General features: G+C 46.1%; 1 protein-coding gene across 6 annotated transcripts in view; it reads right to left on the reverse strand.

The window, feature by feature from the left end:
- LOC118769916 (catenin delta-1-like) overlaps nucleotides 1-5132 on the reverse strand; it is a 31237-nt gene extending 26105 nt beyond the window's left edge. For 4 of the 6 annotated variants that reach the window (XM_036517323.1, XM_036517325.1, XM_036517322.1 and 1 more), the window contains exons 1-2: nucleotides 5061-5129; nucleotides 3398-3475 (exon numbers count right to left, since the gene is read on the reverse strand). The gene's annotated coding sequence lies outside the window, so the exon portion shown is untranslated. Of the gene's footprint in view, nucleotides 1-3397; nucleotides 3476-5060 lie in introns of all 6 variants that reach the window. The other 2 variants (XM_036517328.1, XM_036517326.1) reach the window with 2 other exon arrangements.
- Between the last annotated feature and the right edge of the window lie 5938 nt (nucleotides 5133-11070).

Here is an 11070-nt window from a genome sequence, read left to right on the forward strand (position 1 = left end):
CTTGGCTGCAGCTGACTTCAACTGACTGATACTGTCCTGCTGCAGGAATACAACACAACATCAGTAATGCAAACCCCGAAATGGAAGAATGAACAACAAAACTGCTGGATAATCAAGATCACGGTTCTCCCTGGTTGTATGAACTACGACTGTAGATTACAAAGGTCATATAAAAACATAAATGTCACTTGCAGGAGCATTTCATGCTGCATATAAGGATACGCAGCAAGTTAGCTTCACAGACAGAATTTTTACTAAACACTTATGACTATGTGACAGAAATGTGATGTTTATTGACTCCAGTCAATGGGAACACATCAGCCCTCAGCCTGAGCTCCAGCACTGGATACAAGGCTATGATGACATCATCCGCTCGCTCCAGCACTGGATACAGGGCTATGATGACATCATCCGCTCGCTCCAGCACTGGATACAGGGTTATGATGACATCACACATCCACTCCAACACTGGTTACAGGACTATTATTACATCATCACTCATGGCCTGTAACACGCCCAGACCAGAGCGCAGCAGAGAAAGGCTATCTGCTGACCACTTTCAGGCCAAACGCCATCTCATCTCCTTACACCTGCCCCAGCTTTGTGAGATGCTCACAGTGTGGAATATGCTACACAGCTTACAATATTTACCATAGAAATGGGCGATAGAGGAGGAATGGTGGGCGGAAAGGGAGACAGGGAGAGAGAGACGGAGAAAGCCTTTCCTCAGAGGTGGCACTGGCAGCAGTGGTAGGAGGCCGTGCTAATGCAGTGTAATTTTATTTACAGGTTTAATTGTGTCTGCTAATGCGATTGCTAGCATATTAGACTGCTAATCCACTTACAGCCTGGAGCCTAAACAAACACACCCGTACCCAGACTCAGTGAAACGGATTCCGAGAAAAGCCACTCACACACACACACGTACACACAAATGCGCGCGCACACACACACACAAACAGACAGTACACCACAAAAGACCACAACATGGCTCATTATAAAAATCCCCTCAGCACAGACAGCAGCCAAAGCAACGGCAGTGAGGCAGTCTGAGGCAGGGCCGTGTCAGACCAGCGCCGAGGAGCGGACAGACTGGCGTACAGACAGAGGGACATGAGGAAGCCACAGGGGCACGCTGGTGTGCAGCGAAACGGCTGCTGGCTGTAGCCTGCTCCTCCCAGAGTGTGCTTATATAACGCCCTGTGGATCATTAACCCAGAGACAGAGCACCCAGCTGGCCGGAGCCCACACTCTCCACTGCAGCCTGGCGGAATTTACACACAAACAACTGCAGCTTCGTACAGCGCGACGACGGAAAAGAAGCAGTTTCAAGTTTTTGAATATTCAACTTTGGGAGCCACAGAGTCTTTGCATATCAAATGAAATGAACTGCATATCCCTCATATGTAGGAATTTGTGCAGCTGTCGCAGCTGCCCACACCTGCAGACCGCTGCGACTGGATGGGATACGCTGCTGTAACCACCTGCTTATGAACGGAGCGGAGGGAGTACAGATCTGTGGCAGGCAGGTGGCTGTGCAGAAAAAGGGTGATTACTTCTCCACGTAAACAGCGGCTTCTCATTGGCTGGCTGTGTCACATTGGACATCTGAACCAATCAGAGGAGGGAGCAGTGGGCGCAAAGAGAAAAGTAACTTGAGCAGCAGTCCAGAGTTCCTTACCTGAAACATAATCAGACCTGAGCTGAGGGGAGGGGCCACGCGAGAGAGCCGGCAGGCAGAGGCCACAGAGCCGCCAGCTCAGCGTTATTTACTTTAAAGAAAGAGAAAGGGGAGTTGCCCTCATTTCAAAAGCCCCTCTGAACTTTGGACCGCGGCCGCGCCCAGAATGCAGGTCAAGGAAGGGGAAAGGAAAATGACTACGCACCAGAATCACACTACGCACCAGAGTTGTGTGAACAAGACAGAGTTCAGTAAATTCAAAAAACTCATCTACACGTCACATCCTGTTTTCACCCCCGAGGCAAAGGAAAGAGGCGCCTCCCCTGTGTCTCTCCCCCAGGTAATGAGCCATCACCTACTGAAATTCCAGGAATCTCACTCGAGCTCCATTCCTGACACTGTGCGATTACACGCGCAGAAGAGGCCAGTGTGAGAAACGGCACAATGCTGATCAGGAAAAACACCCAACGCTGTACCCGAGGTGACAGATTACAGGACAACACACAGATCCCAGCCCTTTTCTCACACACACTGACCCGCACAGAAACACGAAACCCGTCATTAGCATAGCTCAGATTGGTGCGCCTGGCTGAACCGGATGCACAGACACTAAATTCTCTTCATTTTACTGCAATACTACTGCTGCCGCATCAAAAACGCACAACCCGTGTACAACTCTCAAGTCATTCACAGTGCTTTGGAGTGACCCCTCGACTCCTGTCCGACATGAAACGGAAAATCTTGCGTGGACTCGCCCTCCCTCGGTCGGAGCGAAGCAGTGGCCCATGCCTGCGGCCATCTGGAATGCGTAAAAATCCAAAACATTCCACGCTGTTGCACATCAGACGTGAAGCTCGTCAGACGCTGGGGAGATAGTATTTGTGATGTTTGTAAGCTAGAGCGCAGATGATAATTCACGACACATGATATTGCAGCATTTTTAAGCAAAAGAAGCGAAATATTCCGTGGTTTGGGGGAAACCACAGTGGCGAAGCAGCGACGCACAAGCAGTTCCTGCACTTCACCGTTAACCTACAGGCGCCGCGCTCCTTCACACCAGCTGTTTAATTCAGAGAGAGGGTGCTTGCAATTCGTCAAGCTGTGTTTCACTTCTAAAGTATGAATGGCCCACGCCTGGTCCTTGCTCTACAGAGGTTTCTTTACTGACCCAACAAACTGTTTTTTCCTTGGAGATCGTACCACTTGAACTTCAACGCACCTTCGATGACATTCATTTCTCTCCTTAAGTCGCGAACAGCTTCACCGCTTGACAGATTGTTACAGGCGCACCGTGCGGGCAAAACGGTCACACTTTACCGTGCGCCGATTCTAAAACGTCAAAGTTACAAAGATGCCAAGTTTCTTAAAGGCTAAATTCTGCACTGCAGCCAGGAAACATTTCTCCTAAGGTACCAGAGTGGGGAAAAAACAATCCATTAACGCAAAATCCAAAATGTGCTTTCACGTCAACCGAACCATGAAAAACAACCGAACCGGCTGCTGGTACTCTCAGGAGCACGAACACACCGCTTCTGAGCATTCGCCAGCGAGTAAAGGCGACCAGCCAAGTGACTTTCTCTCCTACTGCACTAACCACACGCTGCAATAATACCAATCTATGCGCAATACATTAAAGACATGCTCATATACTACCGACTGACCGAGCATACGGATAAAGCTTCACAGCCGTTACGATCAGAGGAAAGTAAGCCCTACCTCGCAGGGTACAGGCACCGCTTTATGTGCTGGATGTCAGCTGTCTCCGGTAGGTGTACAAAGGTTGCAGTCACCGAACTTAAAAAAAGACACACATTTGAAATATTAGAAGATTTTCAAAACATATGAAGCGAGACTCTGTACACTAAAGGACAAGTGATAGAGCGATCTCTTCAAAGGCAGACAGTAGCTGCGCATAATGAATAAACTATAAGTTAGCTAGTACTATGCCTAAAAGTAGAAAACTGTCTTGTGTGACCGACTTAATATCCCTGCATTCACTGCCAGCTACAGAATTCAAAATCAACTCGAAAGACGATTTATTAGCCAGCGAGCTAACCAGCTAGCTAACTGCCAAACAAAAACCCCAAGTTATGCAGCTAACAAGGTAAAACGCCCAAATGCTCAGTCACCCACATCAACCACATCAAAACGGGACAATCACTGTTTGGCTAACCGCGTTAAGCAGCACAAATGACATATCGACAGAATATACGCAGACTTGCTTGCTGGCAATCTGTACGATCAAGATTACCGAAATCAGGAAAAGCCAACAGATCGTCCCATAGAGAGGGATTTAGCATTAGAGCTACTGGCCAGCTATGCTTTTCCGCACATCCAGCCAGGTATGATGGGCCTTCGCCGTGCCGACTGCCTGTCTCACCAGTCATTACAGTACCTGCATTACAGTTACCCGTATAGACAAGTCATTACAGCAGTCTAGTGAAAGATGTTAAAATTATCTAACGTTAGCCATATCATTCCAGTTCTGCAAACTCGCTAACAAGCTAACCGAAATAAAAACATTATCCTATGTAACTTGCTGGCTAGCTGATAGCTAGTTACTTGACTGGATGTTAAAAGATACTGATAACCAGTCGACTAAATAAGTGTATTGTTTTCTGGCTGACGTTTTTTTCTGGCTTGTTTCAAATGAGATTTGAGTTCGTTTATTTAAAATATAGACGATCTGTTGTATGATTAGCCACAGTTATAGAATAGTTTAGCCAGGTAGTTTGCCAACTTGACAACAATTTTGGCGAAAAAATGTGGTTTGCTGCTAGACTAGATAGTTTGCTAACGTTACCCACTCGTTTGATTTACGATCGATATACTTAACGTTTAAAAGCAGACACAAAGAAACCAGCTAGGCAGCTAACAACACAGCTAGCTGGGTTATCCAACGGCCAGCTATATCCAAGCTGGAACTGCTCCTAGCTAGCAGCTAACAGGCTAACATCTGTAATAAATATCGCCAGGTAACTGCATAAAAGCCAGGTACAGCCTATTACAAGCGCCTGAGTTAGTTGGCTAGCGTGTAGGTAACGACACATTGCCGGCTATACAGATAAATGCCAGCGTGGAGTCGTAGCATGCCAGCCAGCAGCGGTCCATCCCAAGTTTAGCCAGCCAGCTAGCAGCTACGTGTCCATGGAGCTCTGTCCCGGCCTATCGAAACAGGCTGCGATGCACATTTCCGAGCAGACTGCCCGGGACATTTGGGCGTCTATCCTCCACCCATCCGATCGGTGGGAATAAAGTCTTGCTTTTTTAATTCCTGTTGTCTAACGCGGCAAGACACTCTACAGCCACCCGAGGGAGTACAACATCAAGCCAGGTGGAAGTGAAATAAATTTATTGCAAGTATTATTCCAAGACTCACCCAGCTATCTTTGTGGTTTGGTCTCGGCGTATAGTTCCTTTCTCTTCCTCGCCTCCCCTTCGATAAGTTTGAAGTGGGAAGCGCATCGGCACAGGCGGGGGCACTGGGAGGAGACGGGGAATTCAGTTACCGTAAATATCGGTTACCGCACCTTTACCGTAAATATCAGAATAAGATGCACACTAGTATCCAAATGGTACCGTAAATACTCTTGACTGTGCTTTTACCGTAAATATCAGAATACGATATACTCTCTAGTCCAACTGATACTGAAAATATCCGTGAGTGTGCTTTTACCATAAATATCAGAATAGGATGTTATCTCTAGTACAACTGTTACTATAAATACCAGAATAAGATGCATATGGTGTTATTGTAAATATCTGTTACGGTACTCTTACCTTAAATATCAGAATAAGATGCTCACTGTGTCTTCCAAAAACATTACTAACGAAACTAGCAAGTAGTAATACTACAACTATATAACATGTAATTAAAAAGCAATTATTTATTTATTTTATAATAATGGTTGATTATTGTCATTAGACTGCCACCAATATAAAATAGGTATTGTAGCAGTGAGAGTTTGATTCTATTTCTCATCTCTGCGGAATCTGGGACAGAGATGAACATGAGTCCAGTTTCTGTAGGATTCAGGAATATTTATGACCACAGCTATTCCTACTGTTACTACCACTAATGATAACTGTCCACCAGCACGACATTGCCATCAGTACACCAGGGCTCTGGCCTGGACTGCCCCTTAGTGGCCCATCAGTGCCACTCCAGGCGACTGTCTGCAACCAGCTTCCTTCCAAACTCAAAGTTACTTTACTCTGATGCTGCTGCTTAAATCTTCCAGCGAGGCCCTGCTTCAGCACCACTGAAGGGTGCTGATTGTGTCTTTACTAACGTCAGTGTAGTGAACAGATGAACACTAACCCTCCCATGTTGTGAGCTGGCTTCAGTAATGTCAGCGTGGCCTTTGCAAGGGGCCGTGGTGTTGCCGGCTGTGGGAGGGAGGGGATAACTTGCGCCACGTTCTCACCTGCCGCCGTACCTCTGAGGAGGGTATTCCAGGTGAACTGCCGCAGTAAATAGCCAGCTGTGTGAACAGGTAGCATGTAAAATACAAGTTGTGTAAATTGCCCTGGAGGGAGGAGGGCAGGTTATTATTTCATTCATTTCGTGTTTATTTTATAGGGCCGGATACATATAAACACAGAAGTCTGTACAATGTATCACAGCATTTATAGCTAATGCTAAATTTCCTATTTAATTATCAAGAGGTTAACAAGGAAATATGGTATTGCTGGTACTACATGAAGATAACTTACAAATAAAGAAAGTGTGTGTGTGTATTGGGGGGCAAAGAAAGAGAGTGATAGAAAGCAAAATCATAAATCAAAAGCATTTTGTATTGTGGCGTGGGAGACTTAGCTTTCCCAGATCCCCCATGAGGGAGGAAAAGGGCATGTGTGATCGTCTTCCCGTGATCCGGTGATCTTGTTTGAACAGATTCACCAAAATCCTTCTCTTAACATGACACAGTCAAATGTAGTTGCTAACTGTTGGTTAGATCTCCGGTGCTAAAGAGCTCCAGTTACAAGAACCCTGACGGACCAGCTGCCGTCAGTAACATTCTATTAATGCAGTAAAACTGTCCCCAACAATATTCTATTAATGCAGTAAAGCAGTCCCCAATAATATTCCACTAATACAATACAGCTGTCTCCAATAACATTCCACTAATACAATGCAGCTATCATTCATGATGTTCTATTAATATTCACTTTCCCAGCAAAACTGTAGGGGGCCTTACTTGTTTGTCCCTGTGCATCTTAGCAAATGACTCCTGACCTTCCCTTTTCCCCACACTGTAGCAGTGCTTGGCAGCTCTCCCCACCTGTGATGCATCTCCTTTCCTTTAGTGCAGAGAAAGCCATGCAGGTGCTTTGCTGCCACCTAGTGTTGTGGTGGTCAGGCACACTGGTGCTCCACGCACCGGCATTAAATATTGTCTTGTAATCCAGCACTGCTATATGCTGCACTGTGGTATGCATTTAAAATGGCTCAGACAACTCAAAATAAAAGTAAAATGAACTTAAACATTGAAGCACAAAATGAGGCGCAGTGCACTTTGGGAAATAAACTGAGAGGCATGTAATTATTTTGTTATGTACTGTAATTTTATTATGGGTTCGGGATTAAAAAAGATTTCCTTCATCTGAGGGAGTCCTCACCCAAGGATAAACGAAGGGAGTTGAACTCACTCTGACAGGAAACACAAACTAAGACAGAGAGATTCTGACCAACCTGCAGCTTTAATAACTGCAGTGGTGACAAGCCCAACTTCAAATGACAGGCTTTTTGTCAAGATCTGAGGCCATATTCATAAACATCCTAAACACTGAAGAAGCAAATAAATTTCTCAGAATAGTAGGGAGCTTTCTTCCATGAGAAGAATCTGCTTGGTGTGATGTATAATGTCTGTAAGAATAAAGAATGTCCTCATAAAAGGACTCCAGCACCAATAAAAACTGAAGAACTTTTATAAAGGGCAATCAGAACTGTAACCCATTAGGGGTGTGTCTTTATCATGATGTGTAGATGGGTAGTAGTGTATTATGCTGTTTGTATTGAAGTGCTGTATTTTAAGAGTTTAGTCAGTGGTGCGTGTGATCATATGATTATGTTCTGTGGAAGTGATATTGTAGAAATGAGCATAAATAACATTATATCACTCAAGCCCCAACAATACACAAAAACAGACACCTAATTTGTGCTTAAAACCCAAAAGTCAAACATTTGGAATGCAGTAAATGTACTTCTCTGTGTTACGCTTTCCCTGAAAGTTCCTGTAACCACAGTAACACCACATTTTCAGTTGTGTATGTCATGTATTTATACACTCAGAATCCTTAAAAATACAAATAACTTTTAACGTTTTTACATACTCTGAGGCAACAGATTGGAATGTGTCATGAGAGGTGGCCTACACATAAGACAGAAATATAAAGGTGGAGAGAGTGTTCTTCACAGCATTTCCAGGTGCAGGGTGTTTCAGTCTCCTCTCTGTGCTAATGTATGACCCACCATGTGACACTGTGAGAGTGCTGTGTCTGTGTCTTCAGTGGGCATCCCAGCAGGCATGTTCTTGCTGCAGCTGCTTACTGTGAGAATGCACGAATACTCCAGACACCATGGTACGTTCTCCAGGTGAGGAGGTGGAGGGAGAGAGGAAGAGGAGGTGGGGGAGAGGAAGAGGAGGTGGAGGGAGAGGAAGAGGAGGTGGGAGAGAGGAGGAGGAGGTGGAGGATGAGAGGAAGGGGAGGTGGAGGGTGAGAGGAAGAGGAGGTGGAAGGTGAGAGGAAGAGTAGGTGAGAGAGAGGAAGAGGAGGTGGAGTGTGAGAGGAAGAGGAGGCGGGAGAGAGGAAGAGGAGGTGGAGGGTGAGAGGAAGAGGAGGTGGGAGAGAGGAAGAGGAGGTGGTGAGAGGAAGAGGAGGTGGGAGAGAGGAAGAGGAGGTGGGGGTGCGAGGAAGAGGAGGTGGGTGAGAGGAAGAGGAGGTGGAGGGAGAGGATAAGGAGGTGGAGGGTGAGAGGAAGAGGAGGTGGGAGAGAGGAAGAGGAGGTGGGGGAGAGGAAGAGGAGGTGGAGGGTGAGAGGAAGAGGAGGTGGAGGGAGAGGAAGAGGAGGAGGGTGAGAGGAAGAGGAGGTGGAAGGAGAGGTCAGTGCAGCTCGTGGATTTCCTCTGCTTCCTGTCTGCAGATCACGTTTCTCTGTCAGACTCTGATGATCGAGGTTCTGTGTCTCACAGCTGAGCCTCTTCTTCTTCCCTGAGAGCCTGAACTCTGTGCTCAGCAGCCTGGCTGATGGAGACTGCACCGTGGGTGCGAACAACCCCCATGCAGATCCTCTCTGGAAAGCAGAATGCAGATTGTGAGGCTCAGGTAATACCACACAGACCCACAGGGGGGCGCTAACACTGTTTTAACTTTCATGTGTCACCCGGTGCTGACTAACAAAGATTCTGGTTTATCCACCAGGTGTCACTATGACTGTCCATACTTTCTCTCAAAGTTTCACAAGGCAGAATAGTAAATATCCACGAATGTTCATGCTCTCATTTGCATATAAATGTGGTTCAGTGTAATTGCTCAACAGCAGTCACTGCATCAGACACAGGTGTGTGTGTGTGCGTGAGTGTGTGTGTGTGTGTGTGTGTGTGTGTGTGTGTATATGAGTGTGCGTGTGTGCGTGAGTGTGTGTGTGTGTGTGTGTATGAATGTGTGTGCGTGCGTGCGTGTGTGTGAGTGTGTGTGTGAGTGTGTGCATGTGCGTGTGAGTGTGCGTGTGTGTGTGTCTCATACAGGACATGATGTCATTTCTCTTCTCATCCTCACTAGAGTAATGAACCTTGAGTTTCTGTTTACATCTGTACTTTTAAAACGTTCTTGTTTTTGGTATTAAGGCTGAAATCAAGTGAAGTCAGACTTTTTAAAGCTTTATTTACACATTGTGACCAACAATATCTAAGTGAAAAAAATGCCCCAGTTTTTCAAAAAAAATATTAAAAGTAAAAACCTTTGAATGTCCTTCAATGGGGTTGAGGTCAGGGCTCCGACTGGGCCATTCCAGGACATTGATCTTCCTTTTTTCAGCCATTCCACTGTAGATTTGACTGTGTGCTCTGGGTCTCTTCCCCTTCTTCAGTTATTTTGCAGAAGGTAAGAAGTTTTTCTCTAACATATTTTGGTACTTCGCAATATTTATTACCCCTCAATCCTCACCAGAGCTTCTGCCCCTGGTAAGGAGAAACAGTCCCAGAGTCTTTCCACCCTACCGCACAGAAAAGACAAAGATGGTTCCTTATATCAGATTCAGCTATTCACCTAGAACCATGTTTGATCTGCAAAAAAACATTTGACGAATACAGGGCTGCACACCAAAAGGTAATGTGCTGTTTGTAGAATACAGGACTGCACACTAAAAGGTGATGAGCTGTATGTGTAATACAGGGCCGCACTCTAAAAGGTGATGTACTGTATGTGTAATACAGGACTGCACACTAAAAGGTGATGTGCTGTATGTGTAATACAGGACTGCACACTAAAAGGTGATTTGCTGTATGTGTTATACAGGGCTGCACACTAAAAGGTGATGTACTGTATGTGTAATACAGGACTGCATACTAAAAGGTGATGTACTATATGTGGAATACAGGGCTGCACACTAAAAGGTGATGTACTGTATGTGTAATACAGGGCTGCACACTAAAAGGTGATGTACTGTATGTAGAATACAGGGCTGCACACTAAAAGGTGATGCATTATGTGTGAAAACCAAGCTGGAAAGGGCTCTGGGAATACACTTTAAAAATATTTGTTATGCTTTTTTCCCCCCTTATAAATCCCTTTTTTGGAACCACCAACTCTTCCTTGGGTTCATCTCACTCATGAGTGTTAGAGCAAGTAAAATGCTGTTGGGAAGCTGGCTTTGCTGTGCTGGGGATAGGAGCTGTTGGGAAGCTGGTTTTGCTGTGCTGGGGATAGGAGCTGTTGGGAAGCTGGTTTTGCTGTGCTCTGCGCTGGGGATAGGAGCTGTTGGGAAGCTGGTTTTGCTGTGCTGGGGATAGGAGCTGTTGGGAAGCTGGTTTTGCTGTGCTGTGCTGGTTATAGGAGCTGTTGGGAAGCTGGCTTTGCTGTGCTCTGTGCTGGTTATAGGAGCTGTTGGGAAGCTGGCTTTGCTGTGCTGGGGATAGGAGCTGTTGGGAAGCTGGTTTTGCTGTGCTGGGGATAGGAGCTGTTGGGAAGCTGGTTTTGCTGTGCTGGGGATAGGAGCTGTTGGGAAGCTGGCTTTGCTGTGCTGGTTATAGGAGCTGTTGGGAAGCTGGCTTTGCTGTGCTGGGGATAGGAGCTGTTGGGAAGCTGGCTTTGCTGTGCTGGGGATAGGAGCTGTTGGGAAGCTGGCTTTGCTGTGCTGGAGCGAGAGTTTCCTCCTTCTTCCCTGT

Source organism: Megalops cyprinoides, chromosome 22 (genome assembly GCF_013368585.1).
Source record: "Megalops cyprinoides isolate fMegCyp1 chromosome 22, fMegCyp1.pri, whole genome shotgun sequence".
NCBI classification, from domain to species: domain Eukaryota; kingdom Metazoa; phylum Chordata; class Actinopteri; order Elopiformes; family Megalopidae; genus Megalops; species Megalops cyprinoides.